This window comes from Lineus longissimus, chromosome 6 (genome assembly GCF_910592395.1).
Source record: "Lineus longissimus chromosome 6, tnLinLong1.2, whole genome shotgun sequence".
NCBI lineage: Eukaryota > Metazoa > Nemertea > Pilidiophora > Heteronemertea > Lineidae > Lineus > Lineus longissimus.
This window is the reverse complement of record NC_088313.1, coordinates 13,739,259-13,766,281: the sequence shown is the minus strand read 5'-3', so window position 1 is coordinate 13,766,281 and position 27,023 is coordinate 13,739,259. Positions and strand designations below refer to the sequence as shown.

The 27,023-nt window shown below is 42.4% G+C and overlaps 1 protein-coding gene across 5 annotated transcripts in view; it reads left to right on the top strand.

The window, feature by feature from the left end:
* Nucleotides 1-27,023, top strand: part of LOC135489776 (1-phosphatidylinositol 4,5-bisphosphate phosphodiesterase epsilon-1-like) — a 117,438-nt gene that overhangs the window by 17,126 nt on the left and 73,289 nt on the right. The window lies entirely within an intron of this gene.

Here is a 27,023-nt window from a genome sequence, read left to right as displayed (position 1 = left end):
GAGTCTTATTTGCCTATATTGACATTGAAACGCTAATCTGATGTCATAAGGTCGCGTCCTCAGTTGATTGCCGTCTGCCTTTGGTTTCGTTATCAAAGAGTCGGGTATCAATGGCCAGGACACCTGCCGGTCAACTTTATCACAATTGTAGAGGAGTTCGAGAACCTTGAAAGGTATTCTGAGAAATGTGCTTTCACAATGCACTGCAAAGCACCAGCGTCAACTTCTTATGTACGTACGGACGTAATTAGCGCATCATTTAATCACTAATGAGCCGCAGGTTCGAAACCTATTGATAACCGATAATTGTTCATTAATTTCGTTTCACATTAGCTTAGTGAACGTTGTAATAAGTCATGCACCCATTTTCATTTGTGGTTTCACTCGACGGCGGGAGATTGAACAGAAGCTCGCGAGGTGTAAGGAAAACCCCATTATTACGTTCGTTGAGTTGATTTGTGGTTAATTAAACTGCGTTCATGCAAATGACTGGTCGATATCCTTTTCAAAAGAGATCTCGTAAATAAATTTGCGTCGATATCATTCTACGGCGAGTTGCTCCGTCATGTATGGTCGTTAAAAATAAACCTGGAATTGGAAAACGCATGACTGTACTTAAAGAAGCATGATTAATAGAGTACAGACTGTAGCTGTTTTAGTATGATATTATAAAATTGGACTTACTTGCAGTCAATTCTAGGTAATAATGGACCATCGGGACTTGAGTTTCATTTCGCCGTTCAACCCATGGTCGAAGAATGTCGTGCCCCGAAATACAGGTTATCCTTGCCTATAACGTCGTCTACACCTTCTTGTACAACTGAAGATGTAGCATACATAATAATAAGGCACACAAAGGGGTATCACCAGGAGTGAGTGTGAATACTCAAGAAATCTTTGTAGTAAACTCCGGCCTCTAGGCCTAGTCTTGCCCGGTTTCATATGATTATTCAAGAACCACCATTATATTACCCATCGGGCCTCATTGCAATGTCATCCGAAGACGTTATAGGCATGGACAACCTGTATATAATGCGTCCCTATATAAATAGACGGGCAGAGAGTCTGAGCAATGCGGCCACTGACCCCAACCATAGCTTTCACTTTTTTCATCAAGTGTTTCGTCAAAAGGTTGAGAGGCACTTCTTTCTACTATTTATACCCTGCCACTTGACCTTCGGTGCACTTCGTAGAAGAGACGCCGGTATCTCTACCAGGGTTTCCATTTCCTCATCTCCAACCCTCCGGCCGCGTCTTCCGCCGACTTTGCACGCAATTCCTGAACCATTTGTAACAGACAATGACCCTTCTATTATCAGCAAGTCTGCACAAGACGCAATAATCATTTTGCTCCGCTAGAGTGAACGTGTCTTGAGAATATTTGCCTGCGGACTGTTGACCATTTCACAGTCGAATCAACCATATACAGCTGTGCGCTGATATGCCTTGCGAATAATTGATAGTGAGTGCACTCAGTGTCCTTGGATTAACGAATGCACAGTACTGTTACTGTATGTCATTTAAGACATAACAGTACTGTTCATTCATCACTCCCAGGACACAGGTTTCATCTATCATGGAAGCCGATTTACCCCAGATCTCGATACTTTGACTTGAAAATCCTAAGAGTTACCTAGTAGAGTGTGAGAAGGGTAATTTTTAATTCTAAAAACAGCTTAAATCTGATGTTCAAATCCGTGTAAAGTTATTAGTACAGTTTTAATTAATTGAAAGTTGAAGAAATCACAATTTGCTGAGTTCTTCACCTCTTTTTCTTCTACACTTCCTGCTGCCAGCATTGCAATTTTCGTATTGATTGTCGGCGAAGAAAAAATACTCGTGAAAAATATTTCAAGCGAAATATCATTCTTGGTTTTTTTTCAATCCATGATCTACAGGTAATAAAGGTATTAAAATCTGAAAAATTTGAAAAATTCGTGCATTACTTTAAAATCGTAGTTGTAACAGCGATTACCTTTAGCACGGATGTATTGCGCTATAATTCTCATCATAAAGAACTAAAACTTAGTAACGTGCTTTCAGCCGTGACATCCAGCAGATGCTTTTCGAGTGCAAAAAGAAAAATTAACTGTAGTTCGCTTGTAACCGAGAGTGTACACGCTCGCTACCGAGAGTGCACACGCTCGCTATTTGTATTCCAAAAGTCAGACGTCCCGAAAATTTACTTGCATTATATATTAAGGAGAAACGATTCATTCCTGTTAGCGTTATATCAGAATTGTTACTTTCACTAGTTCCGTGATAGGCAATATGTCACGCGAGAGAAAAGCTTGAGTTTTCGTTATTTCTGAGACATGGTATGCATATTTCATTCAAATTGTTGCAGAGTTTGACGCTCTTTCTGCCTTTCACTTCGATGTCTTAAAGTGCGGTGATCTTGTACACAGCTCGTATGACTTTTATTTTAATCATGATTTTGGCGTTGCAGATGAAAAGGTTATAGTCTCAACGTGACAGATGAATGTTCACGGTTGCAAACGTAAAAGAGAGCTAATCAACCGTTCAAGTTGCTGAGTGCTACGTCAATGATGTTAAGTTAAATTTGCATACAACACCCTCTGAACATTCTGAACAATCAATTCAATTCATTTCATTTATTCTCCATTTATTCAAAAGTACAGAGAAAAATATCATCAAAACTTACAATAGTGGCAGACGTTTCAACATAGTCCATCAAGGTTTGACAGGTAAAGGGGTTGAGATATAGAAGTTAAACTAAGTTAAACAGTCTGCGGCACGTCAAAAAGGAATTTGGCCCGTTTTGCAAAAACTTTACTTTGGAAAAAAGAGGTGGGCTACTCCGTCCGTAACGTCAAAAGGCTCAAACTAATCAGCAAACAACTTGATATTTGAAAATTTCCAAATGCGTAAATTTGGACCGAGTGTACTAATTTCAACATTGTGTAGACAGATTTACGAATACTATGTCTACCAAGTGTCAGCAGAGTTGCATGCATGATGACTGCACTACGACATTGTGTATAACTGCATTTCTATTTTCTTACCCATGATTGAGTAAGAGCGGCGAACCATCGATGAACTCTAGGTCGCATCATATGCAATAAAAAACGTTAACAAGTAGCCTACTCAAGTTGCCGAGCGTGTACGGCTGAGATCACTATTCACTGTTCAGTGGTACCATGGGACAAGTGTGATGTAATTTTAAAAAAGCCCTGTCATGCCTAAATACTGTCTGGCATGTTAGTAATTTGGTTTGCAAACATTATTCTAGGCTTTTTTTATTTTGATTGATATATACTAACACGATTCAGCTCGCTTTTGAAATAGGAACTCCTTTTCTAGATTTTACAGGGTCGGAAAGATATTCTCTCACAGGCGGTAAACACGGCCCCCGCATCGTGTGATATTCTGGCATGTCTCACGAAAACGCTAATAAAACAATTGAGAATCGTTGGAACTTTCTAAAGTTCACTTATAACATTGACAAGATATAGGACTACACTTCTGCAAAGTTAGATGAAAATCGCAGCATTGATTTTGTTATAAATCACGAAAATGTATGCACACAAAATGTACACGGACCCTATATAGCAGATTTGATTGTGTACTGAGACCTATACCCAAACAGCTAACACCGCGGAAAATGTCAACCATGTGCCCTTACCGTCCATGCGAATCCTTCAGGGGATGATGAGGTTGATCTGGATGAATAGACCGGCTGTTACAGCAGATGACAGTTGGCATGGTAACGCCGTAATAACTTTGGGTAGTGTTTGTTTTGCGAGCCTATTGTCTGGCACGGGACGGCTTTTGTTTGTCAACTGTCATTGTTGGCTTTATGATACTTCTGTCATTAAATAGTGGCTTGAGACCAAAGTGATCAAGCTTCATACATGTATTCGAGTATCAATCCGGTCTGACTGTGACAGTTGTCGTGGTTTTCAAGATGGCGGCACTTTTCTTGAACAGGTCATTGCAAAACTATTGCTTCAAAAATACGCTCTCTGAATATCAATATTTCAACAACAGTGCCGTTGTGTAGATGGATACCATAATAATATCAAGTTTTGTTGGGCTTGCGAAATCTGCCTATCGAAGCGTGCAGTATAATAGGTGGCTCGAAAAAATGCGTCCTTGGTCCAGTAAATTTTTTAATTTCAACCTTAGTTTTGATACAATGGTAGCCAGGAGGCATACCTGAAACCATATAGTACAATATGTGTATCTAATACACTCTGTCTGTTTTATAATGTCCTATGATCTTATCCATACCAGGGTAGATCTGATCCATACCGGGGTAGCAACTTCTTTCAAGGCCGCCGTACCTCCTATCCGAATTAATATGTAATGATGAACTTCAAATGAACTCGTACCACTGAGATTAATCTCGCTCAGATGGTTTATTTATTTTTAGTAGCATGGGTGAGGGATGGCGAGTTCTGATGAGAATCGTCCCATTGGTAGTAGCGACGTTAGCTGGATCAGTTGGTTGGCGACGCTTCCGACAAGGGTCGGGAAAGTAGAGACCCCCCCCCCTCTCCCGTTTCCAGCCCCTGCAGAGCGCTGACGATGCAGCATAGAACGTCCAGGATGTTTTCTCGCATGCTTCAATTTTTGTCAACCTGGAAAGCGCTATAACTAGAATGTTATACACATTATAAAAAGCGCTATATAAGAATTTACATTTATTTATTCTTAAACGTGGCGGCCGATGACAACTTTGGCTCATTGCTGATTATTGAACTTCTGCCTCGCTTTCTGTCCCTGAGGAGGAAAGCGAAAGAGCGGTTTATTCGGAGTCACGAATACTCTAAACCCCTCGCCTCTTGTGTATGTCAGACAAAATGGTGTCAATTTTCGCATGCTCCAGCGGGGACGAAGTTGCAAGAGAAATTCTCAAGAACTGTGCATGAAGCTATAATTGGACAGTTAGCGGTCAATATCAAACACTCCCATCTCCCACCAAGGAAGTTTTTTATTCACTAAACCGGGTGATGGATGGCGTCTGACGCCACACTACTGCGTTATGGTCTCTTGAAAAGCCTAGACAGGCATTTCTCGGGGATGCCCACGGAAAGGGTGGATAAAAAATATATCTTTCATTCATTCACTTTAAGGCATTAGACTCTCTTTTTTTAACCAACCACTGACACGTCTCTACCCAAAGCCTACATCATAATCGCCATCATCCCCGTCATTAACACAGTATGTCGGAGTAAGCCATCGGTACATACATTATTTCTATCTCTTGAAATAACACACCCAGCAAATAAGCTCGTTAACGCCATAAACCGAACCTGGGGCAGTACAAGACGTCTATGATCTCCCCGAGGATGGAGCAAAGCAGTTTCTTTGGATGGATCGCATCTTTGAATTCAAATTGCGATGAAATGGTTACCATGGAAACAACGTCCCGCCGACGGCTGCAGCATATTTATTTAATGTTTGATACAGGTCGGTGATATCAAGCTCAAGTGTTTGTGGTCTAGGCAGGGACAGGGGTGTTAAATTCGCCTTCTTCGGGTGACTAATATGCCAGTAAAAGGGCACTTGATCCTGTATGTTTCACGACTAAATATATATTTTGCGTACAGGCGTGAATAGTTTTGACGTATACTTTGAGATGGGAGTGACCCCCTATTGGCGACGTTGTGTAACTTTATCTTGCTTACCTAGCTGCTGCCAACAGAGTCCCTTTAAGAAGGCCGTGGCCCGGTAAGCCCTTTGTCTTGAACGGTGTGCATATTGGAAGCAGAGACTTTCTAATAATTCATTTGAAAGACTCTGTTGGAAGGGACGACAGTGATGGTGACAGAATGACAGATACTGTTTGCGTCGAAGTATAAGTCCTTACACAATGGGCACCGTGATCCCGACGCTTTGCGTCAGTCGTTGGTTTCGTCGCCCGTATGCGCATTTCAAATATCAAAGGCGTGTTGGCGTTGTGAGGGGCACCATGGGTACAGGGGCTTCTTATTTCAAAGCTGCTTAATTGCCTATACGAACTATCAGTCTCTTTCTTTCCGATGACAATGCTGATTCAAGCACTCACAACCGACCCAGCCCCCACCCCACCACACCCCATCCCCTACAAACACAAAAAACAAACCAAACCTAGACTGCTTTCCTGGTAATAGATGTTACTTTTATTAGCGACTCATCGCGTGTAACGAACACTTCCAGTAAGATGAAGAGAAAAGTAAGAAATGACTTGCATTAGATGATCTCAACAAGGTGTTTTGTCACGTAAAACTGTCTTTAGAATTCAAATTGGTAATGAATAGCTTGTTGCATGGCGTCGCAGAGGAACTGAAATTTGAATAAGATACCGATTATTCATTGTAATTGTTGAAAATCTTGGAAGGCATCATCTGTAAGAATGATCACCAAGGCGGATAATGTCTGATTAAACAGGGAAGGCGCTCGAATTAGGGTTTGAGTGAAGAAGAAGCAATGAGCAAGTTTGTATTTTTAGCACCTTTGTTCAAATTTTGATTTCAGTTGAGAGAATGAGGAGAGACCCGGTGTGATTGTCAATCGAGTCCTCCGGAGAATTCATCAAATCCTATTATTAAGAGGCATACCCACAGAAACCAATGCCCTTAAATAAAGATCTCACAACAACCGCTTTCAACTGCTGGTATTGGTAGCCCAATCCATAACTCTTTCGGGAGCCGCCTGAGGTAATGTGCAGGGCTGGGTTGTTCAAAAACACGTTGCACGTAGCTTTAACGGAGACGTTAAGTCTTAACGTGAAAATTTCAAAGGGATTAACTGGAAGAGATTATGTCCCTAAGGATATTTAACATAACCGTTAGGGATAACGTGACTTTTGTGGTTTTGAACAACCTGGCCCAGGAGTGGGGCAGCTGAGGTTTTGAGCGAAACTACAGCTCCGCCCGAGTGGTATTTGGTGAGGCAACCAATATCGACAGTGAGGTTTCAATTTCTGTTCCAAAACACGGTGTTTTTGACTGCTTTTCACTTCTTCCATATTTCGCATCAACCCAAGTGGTTATGGTTGTCTAACTAACACGAGGCACAGTTGGGGCATGCAGGTAGTACATGACTGTGAGGGGTAGTTCATTGTTATCGAGAATCTGATGTTTCAAAATGCTCGGTTGGACGCACCTACTTCATAAAGACATTTCGCTCTCAACGCCAGTTCCAGGCTCATTACCTAGCAGCCAGAGTAGTTTATTTTGCCCCGGGGAAACATCTATGTCTGTTGCCTGTTGATGGCCTTGCATACACAATGAGGGTAATTCCTTTATTTGAATCGCTAAACTTTGTCTATGAAATCTATGGACGAGCGATGTGAGGGAGGCTCGAGGCGTGGTGGTATTACAGCATATATTGGATCAAATAGACCGACTTGTTACCTTGCAAGGTATAGGGTCTTAAACTTAAGTAGCTGATAACAGCTGTACAGAAGGGAAGCTGATTATGATGTCTGCAACACTGTAATCCTATCACAATAAGAAGCAACACTGTTGTCTGAAACTAGTTCCGATTCCAACATGAGCCCCATCATGATACTAGAATTGCTGGTGGAGCGAACAACGTAAAAGGCGTAGTGATGTCAAAGCCTTGGGTTCGGTGTCAAGATGGCGAAAACGGGGAACGATGCCCAGTAATGACGTCTGCATCCATCAGACCACCGACTTAAACCTGAGGAGACGTCCAATGTTGACGTCGAATCCATATTCGTCAGTCCATCACTTTCATACTTCCCTAATGCCCTCTACAGCAAATGGATAATTTTTATAAGTTTTTTTATACCTCTAACTTTTCGACGATGGATAATTGCCTTACATCATTTTCATTCCTTTTTGGTCACCCCGTATGTGGATAACTTTTCACCGCGCGACCTTCTTACCGCCCTAAGTACATCGTCCATCGTGTTATGGGGTTTCTAAAAACAGCGGTTTGTTATTAGTTTCTTGTGCACTTTTTCTAACTCCGATTGCGAAAAGGCCACTAATAGGCAGTAATATCCCAAGAGGGCAAGAGAAAATGTTCAAAGTGTAACCCAAGGAGTCCTAATGGAATATGACCCGAAGCGACAAATTCAATTAGGAGGACGGTTTCCTTACGGTCAGTCGCTATTATCAACCGAAGTATACGACGTATCCTTAAGATCACGCTGGAGGGGAGTATCTCGAAAATGGTTCCTGTGCCAAAGTCGTCATTTTGTTTTTCCTTACTTCCCCGTCCTGAATCCTAAAATCTGTTGTCAATGTCTACCAAATCTAAAATGAAAACATGCAAAGGCCGATCTGCGACTGCAAACTTTAATAATTACTAAGAAATATACGGAAAGGCCACGCAGGAACATGACGTCAACGGAAAACCGACAACCTACATATTGTATTTTGTATCCAAATTTAACCTTTTAAAGGGATCAAACGACCATTATATGTGCATTACAGGTATTTCAATCGGTTCTTTAATTTTCAAGACAGTTCTTTGATCGTTGAAACTGGAGAATCTCAAAAGAAAATATTTTTGTATTTTTATATATTTGATGACGTCGTTCCGTCCCTGCCTGATTTGGCCGCTATTGGCCGCTATTGGCCCCGAATGGCCAAGGCTACGTGTAGGCCATTTCATTTTTATGCAACTTTTAGGCCCTCCAGTCACCCGAAAGTTATGTAGGCTATAGGCCATTGCTCTTTCGATATAAATTCCTCACAAATCGGGATATAAATTCATCACAAATCGGCATCATAGCATGGTACTAATACACACCTTAGCATCGACGATAATCACCCCGTTGGCCATTTGCCCTTTCGATCTTTATCTGTCTTAGCAGCCCCAATTGTCGATCGGAAAGCTATTTGAGCCATTCAGTAACGAATCCAAAGTGATTGTATTAGCTAGTAGCTGAGCTAGTCTCCTCTCTTTGTAATTAACCGTTCTATTTTTGAAAGGTCACTCGTATTGTGCTTACTGACGTGACATACTAGAAATATCTTAATACACGTGTTTTCTTAAAGACACTTTGTTACCTGCTTATATCATCTTCACTGTTATGATAATAGTAAGACGTCATGACCCCAATTATAGTATTGTCATGTTCTTTTGGGATTAGTTGGAGTTATTTCTCTTATGCCTCAGATCTACATATCATGATATAGACAATACATATTATCACACTGGAGTATCAAAATCCTTAACTCATTATTTTACGGCAAAAACATACGCGGTTCCGAGGATCTCCTGTTCCTTACTACCAAGTCCCTCCATCGTTCCTCCGAAAAAAACGGCTCTCTCCCGGCATACTGCATGGCATGGATGCTTACGTACCGAGCTGATGTTTGCATTCGAATCTAGAAATACTGGGCCTGCTCAACAGCGTTCGAGCACCATATTCCTGAATAGCAAATATAAGCGCGAGACCATACAACAAGCAACCCATTTGTACATTTGTACATAATTCAGCCTACCGGACGGAGATTTTAATGTGAGACTTTGACCATGTGGTCCTAAAGAGCCCCATATCCGAATGCATAAGTATGAAATAAGAACTGAATTCGGATATCTGAATATAACAAGGGAGTCTACCGGACGGAGATTTTAATGTGAGACTTCGACCATGTGGTTCCAAAGAGCCCCATATCCGAATGCATAAGTATGAAATAAGAACTGAATTCGAATATCTGAATATAAAAACAAGGGAGTCTGAGCAGGTTGTCACCAAATCACGGTACTATATACGAGGACGGAGAACTCAGGAACGGCGTAGTTTCCTGTCTGGTGGAGTTTAGGATTCTCCGGGTTGGTTGCAGTTTCTTGAAGCATTGTCTGTCTGCTCGTCAGCTCTTATTTTGGTGCGACGGTACTTGTACATGTATTTTGCTATTGGTGTGTGATTTTCTCAATTCTCAAATGGATGAATTTCGCCCCTAATACATGCACATGCATTGAAATATAATTCTTTCTCTTTTGTTCATTACCACGATGGGCTTTCCCTGTCTCACGGAGAGACGAGGGTGCTCAGTTGTCGCTTTAAGGCAAGGAGCTACCTTCACGTGGGAATGGTGCGTGCTTCTCTCGTGATAGCGACTAAGGTGTCATTGTACTCGATATTAAGACTAGAAGGCTCACTCTTTCATTATCTCCCTCGGAAGTCAGGAGATATTTTCCGGGATAACTCCCGTCAATTGAGTGTTTTCCTAGAAGAGCGACGCCGGTGTTCGTTAGGAGAAAGAGTAAATCCTGAGTCGACTGTGGCCGCTTTCGCGCCACCCGTGGTGCCTAATGGTAATAGGCTACGAAAATGTTTCAGTCGGTAACGGAAGGGCCGTTTACACGGGATCAAACTGATATAGATCGATCCGGATCAGTCCACATTGGTCTGCCGTGTAAACGTGCTCGAGTGTGACCTGGTCTGGTCTTTTTGCGATGTACATGTATATACTTTCGGCATTACAAGACTCACGTATTTCATGACGTCGCCAGCGATGTGATATGATCTGGTCTGGCCCGGTTTGGTTTGGTAACGGCCCTATTGTTTGATCTGTTTACACCGCTCTTCGCTAATCTCGGGGCGCATCCTCCCACAACGTTGCGTTGGCGACAAGCACCAGCGAAATCACCATTACCAGAAATAACTGTCCCCAATGGTAAGGTTGGCATTCGATTTCATTGTACGTTATATACACCTTGAAGAGGAAAGATGCTTTGTATCGACTTGAGTTGGCCATTTGGGCTGCTACAACCAATTAAGCAGTCGCTTTACTGCGTGGTCCGTAAGTAATGTCCCCGGAGAATTTACTAAATGTACCTATTATCATCCCATGCACGATTTTGGCGCTTATCGGATGGGGCTCATGGGACCTGGCCGACACATACTTGTGTGTCGATATCGAAAATCATTCTTTCTTGTCCTACTTAAGAATATTTCCTTTACATAAGAGTGAATAAACTATTAGAGTTTTAGAAGTGTTTCGGCACTAGCAATAAAACAGGAGCCACCGCTCATTTTAGCTAACGCTTGTGTTATATGTACATGCATTGCGAATTTCTTACGAGCCCTTCCCGGGCATCAGTCGCTATCAAAGCAAGTGTTGCATCAACAAGTCATACGTGAATTTCTGGATGGAACCCGATTGCGGCCCCTAGAGCTATTCCACATGTTCATCAGGCTGCATCTAGCCAACTGATCTCTTAAAAAGGAAAGGTGAAGGTTCATTTTCAGCGCCAAAGAATATGTAAAAAGTAAGCTGAATCGCTGATCATGCGAAATCCTTGATATCGCCGCAAATGTTTCTCAATTAATATTCGGTAAGCCCACAAAATGACATACCCATGTTTGCCTTATTTCGCCATCCTGTCAGTAAAACTAGGCTTCGAACTGCTTAAGCCCAGCAATATGGCTGGGTTGACAAAACTTTACATGAGGGGATTTCGCTCTTAGCCTACTTTTCATACTTTCACTGCCCAAGAAACTCTACCTTCTCATTTCCTGTTTAAAGGATCAGCGCGGGTCGCAGTTTGGACGGCCTGATGAATATTTATGAACGAATAGGTTCCATTTAGAAACTGGTGTGTGACTTGATGATGCATCAGTTGCTTTTATACCGACTGGGGCATTGTTCGTTCGAAGGAAATCTGCTTTAAGATTGTTTGAACCGAACTTCTCAGTCATGTGTGGGATGCAAATATCACCATGTCTATGTTGACGGTACCCTACTATCAGTGTGTTATAACTCTACATGATACGTTACTTTCTAAATTCGGCAATACATCCATCAAAATGACTTATCGATCAATGGGTGGATTTGGCGACTTTGGCGAGCACCCAATTTCAAGTTGGATCAAATGGAAAATGAGGTTTCGCCTCGGGCAGCTGGTCCAAAAGTAATGCAATCATACTTTTTTATTTCCTTTAGAACACAAGTACACAGTCTAGTATCCCGGGAACCCAGGACCGTAAACGATTAAAAGATTACTACAAACGTCTGAAGATAAAGATGAAGAGATCCGAGTTAATTTTGAAGCACTGTGTATACACAAACGATTCCCCAAGACGAATCTCTCCGCTTCTATTTCAATTTGTCGAGGGTTTTCATTATCAAAGTATTGGTAATCCGGTCCGAGTCAGCTCATTCCTGTAAAATCCTATTCTGTGATGGTGCTATCGCGTAATTGGCCACCTGAGCGAAGAGGGTTTTCAAGTTGTTGGCGAACCAATCATATTTTCAGAAGAGATGTTGAAAAGTGTTATCACACGTGCGATAGTTAAAAGTACACATTAACCTTATCAACCTTAGTGAGCTAGTGTCTACACCTAGCCCTAGTGTAAAACCTTTTGCGAGATTTGACGACAAAAATGACGCAGTCGGACAGGTGTACTAAGTGATGTCATGCGTTCGACTCCTAGCCGAGTTAATACGCAAATCAGGGCTCGCAAATGTTATCGACGAAACATGGTAGCGTCTAAACTAATGAAGATCAATCGGGTACAACATCCGAGTGTCCCTGCCTTCTCTCTCATCATGGAGTCGAACATGCATCTGACAGCAAGGACACTGGAACGCTGCATCCTTAAGTGATGGATGGTGTTCTGTCTGCGTGAGGGATGCAGTTGTATCCTTCACGTCTTGCTACATATAAGAGTTAATCAATAATTAGCTGATCTAAATCTGGGATATGCACATTTAAGGCAATATATTTTAAGCTTGCTGTCGACCTGCGTTCATATAGGTTCTTGACTGAAGAGATAACGGTGAGGGGAAAAAATCAAATATCAGTCAATTCCATGATGCCTGCCTAGAGATTCGTCCAACATCAGACAGATTTATAAATTTGTCCCAAGACTTGCGCCATCAGACAACTTTGTAAAATTTGTCTTTAGATATTCTCAAGATCAAAGGTACAGACGAATGAGATTTGCGTTGGATCATCTCTGTCTCTTCTGCGTTCTTTATTATCAAGGAGGCTATAAGGTTGCGTCTGACAGCAAGGTCATTTGTCTATCCTAAAGATAGGTGGTGTTAAATATGCAGGGGGAACGCGGTATTCTTTGCCATGAGAGAGACTAAGGGGGACTATGCGATAATATCATAGTCTCTTCTGATGAATTGTCTGCTATCGTGGAATTGAAGATTACGTCCGACAGTAAGATCATCGGTGCGCAGAATCCTTAAATGATGGATCGATAGTCTTACATCTACATAAGGGACACGACATATGTGCCGTGCGGGGGGCTTATATGTGAAGCTCTTGGAATTGCTACCATATGTGAATGTCGAGCAAAATAGTCTATGAAACGTATAGACCTATACTTTATATTCTCTATAAGTCTGCTGCAGGCGATGGTTCAGTTAAGATATCGCTTAGAAAAAACCCCACATCGAAAACCCTTCAATCTGCAAGAACGACAGGTACATTCAACTCATAGCTGACCAATGCTGTCGTGAAAGTAAGTTCAATGCCCCTGGCTCTACTTGAACATCAAACTTACATTTTAACAATTTAAAGATTTTTTCTTGGCCCAGTCATACCATCATGTACATGTATTTGAGAAACTTTCTCTGTATCCATGCAGTAAATTCTGACGTTTTGAATAATTCTATCCGCTATTGCCTTACACAGCTACTTCATGGTCCTTTACTTCCTCTCGACATCGCACAACAAAAAGTTCTACTCATAGCGAGAAACTGATAAGTAGTGCGCCTATTGAAGTGCTGCATCCCATTTGGCCATTTTACCATGGTATAGTGTGTGTATAGATGCAAAGAAATGAACCAATTTCACTCAGTTTGCGGGGGCGTGTGTTTACATCAAACGCGCTGGAGCACCGCTCGAGTCAAACGTATTGCGCGGCGATGTGACGGAAGGAATTCATTTCCGCATCCCCATTTATCATGGTTCTTATTCCGCATGTTCTTGGTCTATTCTGATATTCATCCCACCAGGGAGTGTTGCCTGCGGTATGTCGGTGTTGTTTCGGATTTTCACCTAAAGGGACAGCCTGGCAATATTTGATATCGAATTTGATATTTGTTTGATATAAATTCACATTGAGTATAAATTTCAACACTGCTGTTGTGTCAACCGACTAAAATATCGCAAAAAATATGTTATTGAAAACTTCAGCGGACTTCAGCATCATATTTTGGTTTTCCGCCAAAATAAAAATTGATAAATATTCTATGATTCAGGAATTTTCGTGATGAATCGCGAAATATGAATCGGCACAAAAAATTGGCGATTCACAGTTTCGAGACTTCTCCTTGTTGTCCGACGTGAAAACCCTATCATGCCGAACATTGGCCGAGGTTTGATATATTCTCTGTTCTCAACAGCAATGTTTAACCGATCAAGGTGTAGATCCTTTCTACTGTTTCATTGTTGATCTTTTTATTCTTCCATTAGTCTATCCTTTACACTGATGTATTCTGGATTCGGTGGCATAACCCTCCCATCGAAGAAAAGTTATGGCTAATGGGACAATGGGCTACTGATTAATCTATAAGCTGCTTGTACTAACCATGGTCTTCCTTTATTTTTCAGGTAAGATGTTCCTCCAGTGGTCATGTTCTTCTTCGTAGGCAGGTAAAATAAAATCTTATTACACCGGAGAGGTCAGTGGTGGTATGCCCAACATACCTCGAAGAATGCTTTTCAAATGTTGATTGACACATTTTAGGCATCTGAAAAGAATATTTCAGTCCAGTGTGACCTACTTTTCAAGGTGACTATGGTCAAACATTTGTAATGACAGTCCATCTTAACCAGATAAAAATGAGTTAGATACACTGCCTACGACAGTTAGGAACGTTCGTCCATTCACTCAGTCCTGTTTTGTTGTCCGATGCGAGCACAATGTCCGTGGGACATTTAATTGAATATGCCGTGCGTCATGTTTTGTTCAAGTTGTTATACATAACTGAATACAAACACATTTCCACACGTTTTGAAATTACGTATACAAATCCCTCCATTGTTCGCTCCAAATCCGCAGGTAATAAACCTCTATTACGCTCGGATCATACACGTGAATATTGCCATTAGATCCAATTAATCTTCATTTTGTGCGGATATCCGTGACAATTCGGATGTCGAGGAAGCTGGATGAAATATGAAAGAGAAGCCATACGTGTCCCCTAAGGCTGTGGCCATGGAGCTATAGCTGTTAAAGATGTAGTCCCCGAGTGTAATACTCAACCCGCGGTTTGTTGTTATGTGTCATGTAAATAGATATTGGGATCCGCGGTTTATTGTCTTGTGTCATGTTGAGGGATAAGCGGATTAAGCATAAGAAGGTTGCTTTAAGTGTGCCGAGTTGAATGTCGAGTCCGCACGTTGTTCACTTGATGAAAGAGAAGCTCTGCGTGAGCCCAAAGGATGCGTTGCCTTTAACTCGGCTGCATACAGTCTCAGGGGCGCATGTTGAGCGACTCCGAGATCCAATTATCTCTTTTAATACAAGACACAAAACAACAAACTGGGGGTTGACTTCAATTGGAGACGACACCTAAGCCGAGTTAAAGGTTAAGTCTCTTATTGAAGTCAACCGGTTTGTTGTTTTGTGTCTTGTCAATCAGGTATATGTAATTGGATCTCGGAGTCGCCCTACAGGTGCCCCCGAGTCTGTCTGTAGCCGAGTTAAAGGTCGTGTCAACTCGTTGTTGACTTGATGAAAGAGAAGCTCTCCAAGACCACAGAGGACGAATTTAGCCAATTTAAAGGTGTGGACACCAACTGTAGTCAACCTGCAGTTTGTCACCTTCTATCCTGTAATAAGAGGAATTGGATGTTGTCCCCCCGTGTAGAAGTCAACCAGCAGTTTTTCTGTTTTGTAAAGAGGTACATTTGTTATTGGATCTCGGAGCTGGTTGATCTATGAAAGAGAAGCCATACGTGTCCCCTAAGGCTGTGGCCATGGAGCTATAGCTGTTAAAGATGTAGTCCCCGAGTGTAGTACTCAACCCGCGGTTTGTTGTTATGTGTCATGTAAATATTGGACCTCGGAGTGGCTACTGCGCCCCTCAGGCTGTATATGTAGCCGAGTTGAAGGTCGGGTAAACACATTGTTGACTTGATGAAAAAGAAGCTCCACGTGACCACAGAGGACGAATTTAGCCAAAATTAAAGGTGTAGTCTCCAACTGTAGTCAACCTGCTGTTTGTTATCTTCTGTCCGGTGGTAATAGAAAATTGATTGCAGTCGGAAATTTTCAATTCAATTGCAAATTTAATGAAACGGCCAGGGGCTATTGTGCTCACTGTATACATCTTTTAGTAGGCAGGATCATGCTTAGTTTTCAGGTGAATATGGCGAACACAATCAGGCACGAAGAATTTTTTTTAGATGTGTATTGATGCCTAGTAATAAGACAGGGCAGTGTATATAAGTTTATGATCTGACCAATAATTGTCTATGACATCGACAAGATCAATATTGTGTGATAGGGGAGCGTTGGTGAAGACGAGGTCTAGCTTTGAGTCATAATCTGTGGTGTTTTTAGTCATGTGCTGGGTGAAATCAAATCCTTGCAGCATGTAGGTTTCTAACCTTGAATTATAGTTTTCGGTACTGGCTATTGACTTCATGTTGAAATCACCCATGATGAGGTATCGTTCAGTTGGTTCATATGTTGAAAGACATTCCTGTAGTCTGTAGACCAGGTGCGACATTAACTTCATTTTTTGTCAACATGTAGTGCTGCCTTATCGGGGTCTACATACTAAATTTAAAGACAAAACATGCCACGATCGGTGAAATTTTAGGGCTTGTCCTCTGTGACCTTGAACAGTAGGTCAAATCAAAAACCCGTATGAAATGTGATGTATCCTTGCTAGGGGTTACCACCATAAAAGTTTTATCCAAAATGAAATGGCCAGGGCCATTGTGCTCACCTCATGTGGAGGAAAGATGGATAAAGAGCATGGTATTGTGTCATGTAGTGTTAGGTTTGATGTAGGTCCAAGCAATTACAATTTCCCCAAAATGGCCAATTTACAGTACATTCGACCTCTGTGACCTTGAAAAGTAGGTCAAATCAAAGAAGACCCGGGTGACACATTGAATGGTTGTTAGAATTAGATGTACCTATGATATAAAATTGGTGCCAATCGGGGAAGTCATTATTAGGAATAATGGCATTTTGAAGAATTTAGGATTTGGCCCCCTCCCTGGAGGCCAAACGGCAAATCAGATTGCACCAAACTTCGGTACCTAAGATCACCTGACCAAGGGGTACATGTGTACTTAATTTGTGATCAATAGTCATTGCAGTTAAGAAACGTGCAATAGTTACGGCCTGACGGCGAATTTACGCCATTTGACCTCTGTGACCTTGACAAGAAGGTCAAATTAAAAACCTGTGTGACATATACTGTATGGTGGTTAGATGTACCCATGATATCAAATTGGTGGCAATCGGGCAAGAAGTTAAGGAATAATCACATTTTTAAGGTTTTTGGATTTTGCCCCCTGGTGGTCAAGTGGTGAATCATATTGGACCAAACTTTGGTCCCTGAGATCACCTGACTAAGGGGTAAATGTGTACCAAATTTGGTATCAATAGTCATTGCAGTTTAGAAACGTGCCATCGTTACATCCTAACGGCCAATTTACACCATTTGACCTCTGTGACCTTGAAAAGGAGGTCAAATCAAAAACCCGGAGGATATATGATGCACCTTTGCTAGAAGTACCTACCATATTTTTTTCAAAATTTCCCGACTACTATTAAGGGAGATATTGCATATTTTCACTTTTAACGTTTGGCCCCCTGGTGGCCAAACCATGAAACGAATTGGACCGAAACTTGGTCTCCAAGGTGTCATTACATAAGGGTACATATGTACCAAGTTTCAACTCAATAGCTCTAACAGTTACGAAACGTGCCCTGCTAACGGACGACGGACGACGACGACGACGACGGACGACGGACGCCACGGTATGGGATAAGCTCACCTCTGCTAAGAGGTGAGCTAACAAATCAGTAATAAGCGAGATATCACACTTTTTAAGTTTTGTGTTTTAGCCCCCTGGTGGCCAAGTCAAGAATCAGAACCGAGCGAAATTCAGTGTCAGGGCACATATGACCTTGGGCATGATGTAATCAAAGTTTCAGGTTCATAGCACAAGCGGTTAAGAAACGTGCCACTTCCGGTGAAATTTTAGAGTTTGACCTCTGCGCCCTTGACAAGTTAGTCAAATCAAAAACCCGTAAGATATGTGATGTACCCTTGCTAGGGGTAACCACCATAAAAGTCTTATCAAAAACAAATCAGTAATAAGCGAGATATCACACTTTTTAAGTTTTTGGTTTTAGCCCCCTGGTGGCCAAGTCGAGAATCAGACCGGACCGAAATTCAGTGTCAGGGTACATATGACCTTGGCCATGATGTGTAAGAAGTTTCAGGTTCGAAGCACAAGCGGTTAAGAAACGGATACGACGGACGACGGACGACGACGACGGACACAGAGCTATCGTATAGACTTCCCTTACGGTGAGCAAACAACGAACAGCGTAGGCCTTTAAAGATGTCGTGCTTCGCTGTGAAATCGTACCATCTGATGGCAACATGCAACTTGAGATGGCTGCGCGTGTGTGACCCAGGCATTCGATACTGGGTTGCAGTCATCCAACTGTAGGCTACTCATACAGCACTTTCAATTTCTATTGAGTGCTAATGCGACTGTTTGATAGGTATTAAAAGTATTAATAGTAACTATTGTCAATTTCCCTATGGATATGATATTTATTGTAATACTGTGGCGTTTGTAATATGGCATAGTATCACCTTTCCGCGAAATACCATAATAATGCGGTAAATTATCATGCTTTGTGTTCAATACAATAGTTATATATAAAGTGAGACTACCCTTAATCAATGCGGCAGTATCACTTTTAATTTGTTTACGTGATACAAAATTACTAAATGTATAAATTTGTCGTTATAAAACGCCGGGAAATCTTTCTGAGACGTCCGACATTGGCCGCCAACGCCAAAGTTACACCTGCCAAGAAAGCGTCTTTTCCGCCACTTTAGGCTGCCCTTTTGAAATCAGGTGACATCAAGACGCAAGCTGATTGGCCATAGCCTCGCCGCCGACGCCAAGTCAGGCGGCCATCCGTAGCACACCTGGCCTCTTCTTGCGTTCAAGCGCGGTGACACGCGTCAAAAATCAAACATGTTAGATATTTGGCGTTTAGTTGCGGCAAGTGGCGTCAAGTCGCGTTCGCCGACGCCGTTCGTCGCAGACTAGGGATTTTTCAGGCGTTCAGGACTCTTGCGGCAAAAAACGCCTTTGAACGCCGAAGTTGGCGGCTAGTGTGCTGCAGGCTTAAACTAGAATGAGGAATGTTGGTGGCCCATATTTCGCTCAAATGTTTATTTGGTTACAGGGCATTTGACGAAACTTCCAGCTTTTGTATCATCCGAATTGACAACAGCCTGGTATATTTATTCATGCATACATCCTAGTGCAACAATTTACAACAAAAAATCCATTTTGAGTTGCCACCAGCTTCTTTCTAATAACAGGATCACTGCAAAGGAGGTTACTTAGCTCTCCAAAGAAACCACTATTGTTGAGGCCAGCTAGGTTACCTTATCAGTACACCTAGCAATCTAGATTTTATGTCAAGTAATTTTCTATGATGGGTCCCTGGGAATTAATAAAGTGGGAAGAGTGTTGTTATATAGGGGGCCATCTCCAAGAAGACACAACCCTAGCTCCAAATAAGTCGCCAGTGCCACGCCCATCGGAACATAAATGTACACCAAAACTGGATGGTGCCCGTATCTGTAGTTTGCCTTTTTGTATTATCAAGATGTTTAAAACAATTAACACCTTATCAATACCAATTCACGGCACTTTAAAAGACCAACCCGAGCAGTTATGGTTGCCGAACCATAAAACCCCTGCAGCCAAAACGAGGCGCATTGGGCGCAAAATACACTTTGAACTGTGGTTCATTGTGCGGATCAATGTGTTTTATAGTATGATACCACCCCTGGCGTAGAATATAATACCACCCCTGGCGTAGACATCTCGAGTGGTGATAAAAACATCACATCGGTTAACGATATTAACCTGGGAAAGAACTTAATGTTGAAGCAAAAGAACGCCCACCAGCACAATCAGAAAAGAAAACACTTTGCGGTTGGAAGTTAAACCCGATATGTTGGTTTTGTACGCTAAAGACACAATATTTACCAGGACACAGATAATTGGATTATACATTTGCTCTGTAGAAGAAGAAAATGTGCCCTGGGAAAAAGTGTCCAGCCCTGAACTAAAGGTTTTAAGCTTTTAGTAAGTCATTAAATTGCTTTTGGCGAACACAAAATATGCACCCCGTAGAGGTTTTGGGGTAAAATGACCCCCCCCCCCCCTTTTGATTCTGTTCTGAGCTTCAGAGAAACCTCGAAGGGTTTTTCTCTTAGCTAGAAAACCTCTCTGGGGTGGGTATTAACCGTCATGTATGGTTCTTCCGAGGCCATTACCACCGTCGATTGCTTATAGATTGAAGCGAACCATAAATCTTTTTATTCCCTTCCCCTGATATTCTATCCTGGGACATGTCAGACTTTGACACGCGTTTGAAGGATAGGCCGACTGATGATTTTTAAGAATGTAGTATTGCAAAGTGGTAACTGGAAAAGATTTTGAAAGAAAATCATCGTTTTCCGCAGCTGTTGATAATGACATTCCCATTCGCGCATTCTGGCGTTGACCAGTGTGGTGGTGACGATTTAGGAATTTGTCACTTTCTGTATCAAGAACTAATAATGTCTTTATTAATTCTTGTTAACATCGACTGATTTTTTCTCATGTCATCAGCACTAAACCACCTGGTTACAGGATCCTGGACGCTGGAGTATTCACGAGTAGCGGTAGTTCTAACGCTTTATTTCTATACACCCACGCTAAAATATCAGACTGCGCCCTGACAAGGGGGTTGCATGAATAATTCGACCCTTTTCGGGTTTTTTAGCCCACACAAAGGTTTTTCAGCGAACTGAAAAACTCATTAAGGTCTTCTAAAGAAGAATCCAGTGTGCAAAATCCAGTGTCCAGGATCCGATATTTTCGAGCACCCTGTGGCTTATGACCGACGGAAGGTGCGAAGGCAGTTTGTTTTGGTAAGCCTAAAGCTACTGCTGCATGGTGACAATTCTGATAGGCAGACCCTCACACCCTACAGACAATATGCCGAATTAACTATTCATTTGACGGCAGTAATAACATAGGTAATGCGAATAATCTCCTTGGTCGTACCGTTCCATCCGGAATTTTATATCAAACGGTCAATCTGTCACAGGCTCGGAAGGCCAGAATTCACTATGGTAACGGACTTTGTGACCGTTACCTTGGCAACGTTATTTCAATACGAGGCAGGTAATCAATGATAATCAAGGTAGTCTTAGATGTAATTACCCCATTTATTCACTTATTACCACTACTATCCTATTATGATATGAATTGGACAAAATCAACAGATTCTGAAGAAAGAGCGCTGGGAACCCGCCTTTCATCCGTGATCAAATTAGTAACATTATATTACTTCACAACGTTGAAAGACTTGTCAAAGCTGGCGAATATGATGAAGAAATTTCTAGCAGGCGAAGTCAAGTTTGCACACGTTTTGTTTGTCTTGTTTGTGTATTTCTGAAGAAGACGAGCGGGACGACACCACGTCTTAAGCGGCCCGCAAACGAGCGATTTTAAATCTCATGCAATATAAATTCCGCGTTTGCAGTGGTAATCCCAGGTGCCTGGGGTAGAATCGGCAATAGCAACGACTTACCTGCGATCAATAGACACAGCGATTACCAGTTTCATCCGCATACGAGAAATATTTTTGTAGCACATAGCAGTGATCGTATTCACAGGTCGGAGCGACAAAAATCACTCGTTCGTAGGGCGCTTATCTCTAAAGAGATAATTTTGTACCAATCAGAGTTGGTTTGGAGAGGATGTATTTATCAGACCAAACAAACATTTTTGTTTTTATTCTTACTTTTCGCATTTGCTCTTAGTCACAAAACTGACATCATTTTCTCAAATGAATGCCTTTTTTGTCTCTTCCACACCCACGGATAAGACACAGATCAGAGTATTTATATCTTGAATCCGCAACGCACCCATCGATTTCCGCTTCTTGCGGCAACCCGTGATTACTTTATTCAGTACAGCGTAGAATCTTTCTAAATATCCGGTGTGGAAACTGTGACACTATATCTTTGCAAGTTTTGGTCACTGGAAAGTCATATAGACAAATTTGACTACGAAGTCGAAAGTGGGTTTTTTTCGGCATTTTAGAAGCAAAAGAAACATACTCTGTAATACTAGTACCGGTATACGTTTGTAAATCCCTACGTAGAAGCTCCCGATAGGTGGCAAAATATCTACTTCAATCGATTGTCGCATGATTACATGAAACCCTACTACATGAAACCCTACGAGTAATAACAATTAGCAAATCCCTGATGAATTCTGTTTCTTTGATAAACATAGCATTGGTGAACTAGCTACAGCAGCTGGTGGGAACAGCAATTGCTTTAGACTCACATCACCAGGATCACAGCATTAGCACATGTACCATCTCATTACTTATGCCTATCGAACCCCATGAAAGTTGTTTCGTGGGGGTCGAGTTATCAAAGTTAGACCTGATAATTCTTTGATGGGAAAGTAAAAAATGGGTTTTAGGCAAAGGTGCGAGCGTGCTTTGTTTGAAGACAATAGGCCCTGTAATGGGCAAGGCCTGCATTCTTTTAATCGTTAGGTACGGGTAAGGGCAGAATAATGTAACGTCGAATCATTCTGTTTCCGCCATTATTGCTCCAGCATCACAGCCGTAATTGGTACGAAATACCCAAGTGTTTAGCGCGGTTTACATGCCTGCAAGTCTTCGTCTCCAGAGACAACTTTCTGAGTTGTGCTGAAAAAGAAGCAAAAGTGCCACAAAGCGCACATTTTAAAATGTACGGTAGATTCTGAGATGCCCCCATGGCCAACATTTCTAGTGCTTCTCACGAGCAAAATCGTCAATTTGCTCCTCGCACGTATTCAGCAATAAAAGCGGCATTTACCATGTTTACGACGGCGCATCTACGCAGGGTATTATTAGGAGAACATTAATTACTCGAGTTTACTTCAGAAAAAGATAAATCGCACTCTGAAACAGCCAAAAAATCGTTCGAGACGCACTTTTTTTTCTTGTCAGTTGTAATTTTCTTAATCTACTGAAGTGCTCTCATGGTTTAGAACGAGGAATTTGAGGGGCCGTACTGGGGAGGGATAACGAAGTGCACTGTCATGGTTTAGACCGAGGAACGGGACGTGCCGTACTGGTAGAGGTAACGAAGTGTACTCATGGTGTAGTCCGAGGAATGAGAGGTGCCGTACTGGGAGGGGTAACGAAGTGCACTCATGGTGTAGTCCGAGGAACGGGACGTGCCGTACTGGTAGAGGTAACGAAGTGTACTCATGGTTTTGACCTAGGAATGAGAGGTGCCGTACTGGGAGGGGTAACGAAGTGCACTCATGGTGTAGTCCGAGGAATGGGGGCCCGGGGGGAGGGCATACTGGTAGGGGTGGCGAAGTGCACTCAGACTGAGGAATGAGAGGTGCCGTACTGGGAGGGGTAACGAAGTGCACTCATGGTCTAGACCGAGGAATGGGGGGGGGGGGGAGGGCATACTGGTAGGGGTGACGAAGTGCACTCAGACTGAGGAATGGGATGTGCCTTACTGGTTGGGGGTGACGAAGTGCACTCATGGTGTAGTTCGAGGAATGAGAGGTGCCGTACTGGGAGGGGTAACGAAGTGCACTCATGGTCTAGACCGAGGAATGGGGGGGGGGGGAGGGCATACTGGTAGGGGTGGCGAAGTGCACTCAGACTGAGGAATGAGAGGTGCCGTACTGGGAGGGGTAACGAAGTGCACTCATGGTCTAGACCGAGGAATGGGGGGGGGAGGAGGGCATACTGGTAGGGGTGGCGAAGTGCACTCAGACTGAGGAATGGGATGTGCCGTACTGGTAGGGGTGACGAAGTGCACTCAGACTGAGGAATGAGAGGTGCTGTACTGGTAGGGGTGGCGAAGTGCACTCAGACTGAGGAATGGGATGTGCTGTACTGGTAGGGGTGACGAAGTGCACTTATGGTGTAGACCGAGGAATGGGAGGTGCCGTATTATAGTGGAATTCAGCCATTTCCTTTGTTTGTTCCTGCTGTATCCACGTAGCCGAATTTGAGGACGTAGTCGAAAGAGGTCAATTTCGAATAAATGATGGTTTATGTAATAGGCCTGATTGCTTCCAAAATTCGGAGGACAACTATTAGTTGTAAAGAAATGCATGTTGAAATGTAGATGGTGCCTTTTATTCTGATTGACAATTCTTCTGATTGACAATTTTTATGCCGATTGACAATTCTATTTCACACCAGTATGTAGTCGAATTCATCTACGTCAGCATTGCTGAATTCATCTACGGAGCAGAATAAGGCTGTATTATTGTCAGCCTGAACATACACAAGAAATCGCTAAATACAACTACTCTTAAGAAAAAAAGCTTTTGAAAAACCTTTAATGTGATTTTTTTCGGCCAATAAAATGCGCTCCCCGGAGAACGTTTCGGTAAAATAAAAAATTCGGAAGACCCTCTTAGGCAGGGCTTTTCATTTTGTAAAAAAACCTCTACGGGTTGCATATTTCTGTTGGACCCATTAACGGTTTTTCAAAAGTTCAGAAACCTTTATTCCTAAGAGTGTACTTTAGTCGAATTCTGATGTTTTCCGAACTGTCTGTCTCAGATATGTGCATTTTTCAATCCGTACTTTGTCCAATCCGCCCCAATTTGACGACTGCCAATCAAGAGTCGACACGCTTATAATCTACTCAGACAGGGCTCTGCCGTGATGAATGTCAAACGGCGGTAACCCTCACTGTTACATGTTGAAATAACAAGCAATGCTTACGGCAGTCATTTCATCAATCAGGAGTTGTGATCAACGTGCGGTACGTTCAATGTAGACTACGGCCTGATTCCACTGGAGCGGGAAACCGCAGCGGTTTCTGATTTCACGGGCATTACTCGGTTTAAACGCCACTGATTCGTGCCCACTTTGGGTATGAAATTGCAACAAAAACTACATATAAAACAGTTTCAAAAGGTATTGAATTGACAATTTTAACCATGTCTCAAAGTTGCGCATCATGGTATGCATCGAACGCCTTGTGATAATGAAAGGAGCGTATCCTGCACATTTGGCAATAATAGCGGCAGCCAATTCAAGCAGGGAAGGAACGACTTCAAACATAAATTAGTTCTGGTCATGCGCAAGGAGGATAGAGTAGTTTCGGTACGAGATGGTGCCCTTGTTTATCGGCAGGCGATATCCTAAATGTCACATCTCGAAAGCATTGTGACCTCGGCCAAGACCTGCTTCGGTCAACGATGTTTCCTCGGTGTGACATTTCGGTTTATCTCCATCGCATAACCCTAACATGACCAATCCAACCTTTAGAGAAGGCCTGTTCGAGCTCGAAAACCGCAAGTTTTCTATGGTGCCTGCGTCAGTGTCATTTTAATGGAAACGACCACCAAAAGAAACAATATGGTGTTACTATTTAAAGCGACTATGCGAACTCGCCTTGTGTTCATTGCGGGCACCTCTTTAATGACATCTTTGAATGCAATCCCACAATACAATAGTGATGTACCACCACTTATTTCAACAATTCCACAGAGGTAATAAATCAGGCATCTTCTTGGCATCATGTGATGTCATCAGGTGGTTTACTACAGGTTGCCAAGGCAACGTGGTCATCAAGATAATCCGAGCTTAGTCTGATGCAAATGGGGAGGCATTTTGACCTATTGGCGGCTAACAATGTCACATTCTGTGGTCAGTGACAACAGCTCGTGCATCATGATGATTGGAAGGAAAGAAATCGACGGGAAGCCTATACAGGTTTCTATGATAAATGACAGACGTCGCTACCAGTCTTTGCCAACTGTGGCTGAGGCCAAATGTGCCAGATTAAGTCTAACGAAGTCGTCGATAGGTGTCATTTTTATCTCAGAAGTAACAGGCGCTGACCCGACAGCCTTAAGTCTTCATGTATTCTTGGAGCCATTGATTCAACGGCGACACTGATGAATGTTCTCGGAAACCCTCAACATTGATCGTCAGTCGAAAGGGGGGGGCATTGAGCTCTTATCTTCATGTCCCTGTGGTCCTAAATGTCCTGATAATCAACCACACTTACGGTATAGTAGAACCTCTCCAATAAGGACACCCTAGGACTAACAAATGACGTCCTTGATTGAAATGTGTCGTGGTGACAGAGGTCAAATTGAATGGAAATTACCTCTTAGGGCTGAAATTAGTCTCCTTAATGGAGATGGTGTCCTGATACCAGAGGTATCCGCTAAAGGAGGATCCACTACTTGTGGAGTCATGGAAATAGTGTCTGGACCTCAGATTAAAAACTTACTAAGGACAACACTAAAGATATTATCCAACTCGATTCTGACTACAAAAAAAGATATTCTTGGCAACAAACCTACGTCTTGTCTAACATGATCATAATGCCCCAAAGCTCCTCTTCCATGAAGTGGTTTATGTCCAGGTTCCAAACTGTTAGACCAACATCATGCCCACATAAAAAGCTACCAGAACTAGCCGTGGGGAAGAACCGTCCTTTCAATCAGTCATTGATTGGGTGACAAAAAACTGTAATATCACAACTGGTATTGGCAGGTTTTGCGTGTTAGCTTGGGTAAATGAGGATGCTATCACTTTATTGGTTGTGATATCATCTTTTGGTTGAGTTGCATCGGAATATTTTTTTAGGAGGAACATTGGATGCTTCTGGCTGACGACTTCTCGCGGTAAGAGATTCCAATCCCTCGTTGTTCGCGGGGAGAAGCTGTTTTCCTGAGGTGAGAAATGCTTTGATTCGTTCTATCTTGATGACCTTCTCTTTCGCTTGGTTAAATCCCATGCCCAATCTATTTGGGAATGGGATTAAGGTTACCAGGAGGATGAGCTACAT